This window comes from Erinaceus europaeus, chromosome 11 (assembly GCF_950295315.1).
Source record: "Erinaceus europaeus chromosome 11, mEriEur2.1, whole genome shotgun sequence".
In the NCBI taxonomy this organism is placed as follows: Eukaryota; Metazoa; Chordata; class Mammalia; order Eulipotyphla; family Erinaceidae; genus Erinaceus; species Erinaceus europaeus.
In genome coordinates this window covers 115,376,724-115,382,723 of record NC_080172.1, presented here as the reverse complement: position 1 = coordinate 115,382,723, position 6,000 = coordinate 115,376,724, and positions in this window count along the sequence as shown.

The window sequence follows — 6,000 nt, the reverse complement described above, 5'->3', positions numbered from 1 at the left end:
GCTGGGGCTATGAGTCCACTGCTCCTGGCGATGATTTTTTTCCATTTTATAGACCAAGACAGAGAGGAATTGAGAGAGGAAGGGGAGAAAGAGAGGGAGAAAGAGAGACACCTGCAGACCAGCTTTGCTGCTTATGAAGCGTCCCAGCCGGGGGGTTTGAACCCGGATCATATTATGTGTGCTTAACCTCCCGCCCCCTGGGCCAAATATTCTTTGAGCACCTTATCTGTGCTCACAGTCGTGCCTGGAGCAGGACAGAAGACCCACTTGTCTTTGAGGAGCTTGGGGGGATTTGAACTCAGTTCCTCAAGAATTCCCAGTGAGCTCTTTGTGGGCCCTCAGACTCACAAAGCTCTTCTGTTCCCATGCCGGCCCCCACATGGTGCTAGTGGCGGGGGGTGAGCCTGGCTGCCCACAGATTGTGGGTGAGGCCACCCCACCTGGGAGGGTGCTGCCCCAGGCACCCTGAGACTGACTCATGCACTCTTGTCGCCATGCCCTGGACTTGAACCTGGCTTCAGCTCTCACTTCCTGTCCCTGAGTGACCCTCTCCCAGGCCAGGGGTCTCTCCCTGTAAGCTTCGGGTTTAACCGCCCCAGAGGGGATGTCTGGCACTCCCAGGAGAAAGAGTAAAGGACAGACAACAGGAGGAACTCTGGTTAGAACGAAGGTGGCCCTGACCCTGGGAACTGTCACCCACACCCCACACCCAGGCTGGCTGGCAGGCAGAGGAAGCAGAGCTGCAGAGTCCCCGCCCTGAGCAGCCTGAAGATCTGAATCTGCCAGGAAGGAAGGAAGGAAGGAAGGAAGGAAGGAAGGAAGGAAGGAGGGAAGGGGTCCGCTGCTGAGCCTGGCACTTGGGAGGTGGGCGTGGATGATGGAGCAGGCAGAGAGAAGGGCTGACTCAGACAGAGCTGACTTGTCTGGAGGCAGCAACAAGGATGCGGGGGATTCTAGGGTGCTGTGGGGTTTCCAGAGAAGGGCGGGGTAGGTGAGTGCAGAGAAGGGAGCCGGCCAGGCCCGGCTTTGGGTCCTGTTTTACCACTTAGCAGGCTCCAGGCGGATTCTGTCCCCTTTCTGAGACTCAGTTCTCTCATCTGTAAAACACGGCTAACAGTGCAGATTCAAGGAGGTGACACCTTAGGAGGAAAAAAACAACAAAAAAAAACTGCAGAGAGTCATTTGCAAAGGGAGGTGATTGTGGATGGCAGGCTGCATCCAGGTTTTGGTGACAATGACGGTGTTTTCAGTTCAGCCTCTGTGCCAGGGATGAAGTCATGTCACCCTGTGATGACACTTTTTGTCACTCACTTTATTATTATTTATTCCTTTTGGAGAAGGCTTTTAAAAATTTTTTAGAGTGAGTCAGGCAGTAGCGCAGCAGGTTAAGCGCAGGTGACGCAAAGCGCAAGGACCAGCATAAGGATCCCAGTTCGAGCCCCCGGCTCCCCACCTGCAGGGGAGTCGCTTCACAGGCGGTGAAGCAGGTCTGCAGGTGTCTATCTTTCTCTCGCCCTCTCTGTCTTCTCCTCCTCTCTCCATTTCTCTCTATCCTATCCAGCAACGACTACATCAATAACTACAATAAAACAACAAGGGTGACAAAACGGAATAAATAAATATAAAAAAAAGTTTTAAAAATTTTAGATCATAATTTAATAATTTTTATCATCTTTATAGGCTAGAGACAGCCAGATATTGAGGCTGGGGGAGGTAGGGGGGAAGAGAAACAGACACCTGTAGCTCTGCTTCAGCACTCAAAAAGCTTTCTCCTTGCAGGTGGGGAGTGGGGACTTGAACCCTGGTCCTTGTGCATTGTAACATGTGTGCTTAACCAGGTGTGTCACCACCTATCCCCATGTCACTCACTTTAGGCGTGAGGGTCTGAGTGAGGCTCACTTGCGCAAGGTCATGAAGCCAAGGCTTAGACCCCCATCCAGTTTGCGTCCAGTATGGTGCCCTCCTTTCGTGAGTGTTTCCTCGAGGATGTCGAACTTGGATGCCTGAGTTGTACAGCAGATGTCATCGGTGTAGATGAACTTCCTTGAAGAAGTTTCTGGGAGGTCATTGATGTAAATATTAAATAGCGTAGGAGCCAGAACAGAGCCCTGGGGGAGGCCACTTGAGACAAGTCTCCATCTGCTAGACTTGTCACCCAGATGCACCCGGAATCTTCTGTTTTGGAGAAGAAACGATATAGTGTTGGCCACCCATGGAGGAAGGCATCTTGAGATCTTGACTAGGAGACCACGGTGCCAGACCGTGTCATAGGCTGCTGTGAGATCAACAAAGACAGCACCCGTCTTTAAATTCTTCTGGAATGCATTTTCAATGTAAGTTGAGAGGGCCAGGGCTTGTTCGCAGGTAGATCTTCCTGGGCAGAAACCAGCTTGGGCGGGTGATAGGAATTTCTCTGTAAGATGAGAAATACATGACAGAAGCAGCCTCTCAAGGAGTTTGTAACACACGGAGAGGAGAGAAATTGGTCTATAGCTGGCGGCCAGTGTTGGGTCTTTCTTTGGTTTCAAAACCGCTATAATCTTCGCACGACGCCAAACTTTGGGCATAGACTCAGATTCCAAGATGTGGGACAGGAACGTAGTGAGCCACTTCTTTGCCGCGGGACCCAGGTTAAGAATGAGTTCTGGGGTGATGTTATCACTGATATCTGATTACTGTAAAAAATGGCGACTAATCCCTATGCAAAAACGGTATCATCTGTTTCCCATCTACACCATGCCTCGGCCTCGCGTGAGCTTGATGTGCAGCTTGGCGATACAAGAATCCGGCATGAAGCCCAGCCAGTCTATCTTGGCGTTACTCTGGATCGCACCCTGTCATTTCACGAACATCTCATAAAAACTGCAGCAAAGGTGGGCGCGAGGAATCACATCATTGCAAGACTGGCCAGCTCCTCATGGGGCGCGAGCGCTTCCACACTCCGATCATCATCCCTGGCATTATGCTATTCCACTGCAGAATACTGTGCCCCAGTATGGTTCCGTAGCCCCCATGTCCACTTGGTCGATTCCAAATTATATTCCTCTGATCCTCAGAAATGAGGATCATTTCTGGAACCATCCGTTCCACCCCGGTTCCATGGCTGCCAGTTCTTAGCAACATCGCCCCGCCAGATATTCGTCGGGATGCGGCATCATCTAAGTTCATTTCCCACGTCTACGCTCGACCGGACCTGCCAATATACGCGGATATCTTCGCCCACCCTGTCCAACGCTTGACGTCTCATCATCCAATCTGGTCCCCTACGCCTACACTGAACTTCTCTGTTCCAGACTCTTGGAAACAGTTGGCAGTCAGCTGAGGTCAAGAACAAACACCTCATCACAGACCCCTGCAAGCATCAACCGGCTTTGACCTAGCACGTTATGATCGGGCCCTCCTCAATCGCTATCGAACAGGCCATGGCCGGTGCGCCGCTATGTTCCATTGCTGGGGAGCCAGAGACGACCCGAACTGCCCCTGCGGCTCCAGACAGACTATGACCCACATAGTCAACGACTGCCACCTCTCCAGATTCAAAGGAGGTCTCGAAACTTGACATCAGGCTCAACCTGACGCTGTTGACTGGCTACGGAAGAAGGGCAAACGCTAGAAGAAGAAGAAGGTGCCCTCCTGTCCTGTGAAGCCTTGACCGAGAAGGTACTTTACAAAGTGTAAATGGTGGCACAGGGGTAGATAGCATAGTGGCTATGCAAAGAGACTCTCATTCCTGAGGCTCTAAAATCTCAGGTTCAATCCCCCAAACCACCCTAAGCCAGAGCTGAGCAGTGCTCTGGTTAGAAAAAAAAAAAGTGTAAATGGTATTTGTTGTTGATTAAATAGCTTCTCCTGGCGGACACAACGTCTTTCCCAGTTATGCCACCAGAGGGCAGCAGAGCCCGGGGCTTTGATGGAAGGGCCCTGGGGTGGGAGCAGCATCTGCGGGGGCCTGGCCTGGGCTGACTCTAGGGTTGGGCCGGAATGCCCCTTCCTGTCCTCCAAAACGGTGGCCTCCGGGTCCCTGCATCCCTGGGTGCCACCCCACACCCCAGGGCTCTGCTGGCACCTGCAGGGGATGCCTTTTTATTTGTCTTGCTAGCCCCCAGGGTTACTGCTGGGGCTCGGAGCCTGCACAGCCAGCCACTCCTTTGTTCCTGCGGGCTGTTTTTTTACCTTCCTTTTTTCAAAAAATATATTTATTTTCTCTTTTGTGGCCCTTTTTCATTGTTGTTGTAGTTATTATTGTCGTTATTAATGTCATCATTGTTGGATAGGACAGAGAGAAATGGAGAGAGGAGGGGAAGACAGAGAGGGGGAGAGAAAGACAGACACCTGCAGACCTGCTTCTCCTCTGCAGGTGGGGAGGGGGGGAAGGGGAGGTCCGAACTGGGATCCTTACACCGGTCCTTGTGCTTTGCACCTAACCCGCTGAGCTACCGCCCAACTCCCCTTCCCTTCCTTTTTTATTGTCAGATACAGAGAAATTGAGAGGGAAAGAAGAGATAGAGAGGTGGAGAGAAAGAGAGACACAGGGCTCCTGGCGGTGGTGCACCTGCTGCAGTGCATGCATAAGTAGCACAGGCAAGGATATGCTCGGGGACCAGGGTTCGAGCCCCGGCTCCTCACCTGTAGTGGGGACACTTCACAAGCAGTGAAGCAGGTCTGCAGGTGTCTTTCTCTCCCTCTCTCTGTCTCCTCCTCCCCTCTCAAAATTTTCTCTGTCCTATTGAATGAAAAGGGGGAAAGGGGCTGTCAGGGAACAGTGGGTTTTGTAGTGCCGGCACCGAGCCCCAGACAAAAAAAAAAAAAAAGAAAGAAAGGAAGAAAGAAAAGAAAGAAAGATCTGGGGAATGTTATGCATGTAAAAAAAAAAAAAAAAGAAGTAGAAACGCAAAGCAGAAATTGACTGAGTTTGGAGTATGGCACCAAAGTAAGAAAGCAGAAGTATACTAGAGTTTGCATCACCAGGTTCCAGGTGTCATCAGGATGCTGGCCAGACTTCCCTGGATTGAAGACACCACCAATGTGTCCTGGAGCTCAGCTTCCCCAGAGACCCACCCTACTAGGGAAAGAGAGAGGCAGACTGGGAGTATGGACCGACCAGTCAACGCCCATGTTCAGCGAGGAAGCAATTACAGAAGCCAGACCTTCTACCTTCTGCAACGCTCAATGACCCTGGGTCCATGCTCCCAGAGGGATAGAGAATGGGAAAGCTATCGGGGGAGGGGGTGGGATATGGAGAATGGGAGGTGGGAACTGTGTGGAGTTGTACCCCTCCTACCCTATGGTTTTGTTAATTAATCCTTTCTTAAATAAAAAAAATTAAAAAAAAAAGAAGAGAAGAGGGAGTCTGGTGGTAGCGTAGTGGGTTAACTGCACGTGGCGCAAAGTGCAAGGACCTGCTAAGGATATGGGTTCGAGCCCCTGGCTCCCCACCTGCAGGGGAGTCGCTTCCCAGGCGGTGAAGCAGGTCTGCAGGTGTCTGTCTTTCTCTCCCCCTCTCTGCCTTCCCCTCTTCTCTCCATTTCTCTCTGTCCTATCCAACAACGACGACATTAATAACAACAACAACTACAATACAACAAGGGCAACAAAAGGGAATAAATAAATATTTAAAAAGACAGAGAGATAGAGAGAGAGGGGGAAGAAGAAGAGAAACACCTGCAGCCCTGCTTCACAGCTTGTGAAGTTCCCCCCTTCTGGTGGGAGCTGGGGCTTGAACCCAGGTCCTTGTGCATAGTAGCATGCGCTTACCCAAGTGCACTGCCACCTGGCCCCCCAGGGTCCTTTCTGAGTCTCCCACCAGCCCCTGGGCTTCTGGGTTCCTTTTGTCTCTGTCTTCATTCATTCATTCATCATTCATTCATTCATTTCTCTTTTCGTTTATTTATTACCCGAGCGCTGCTCAGCTCTGGCTTATGGTGGCGCTGGGACTGAGCCTGGGACTCTGGAGCCTCAGACACGGGAGTCTATTTGCAGAACCGTGATGTTGTCTCCCTT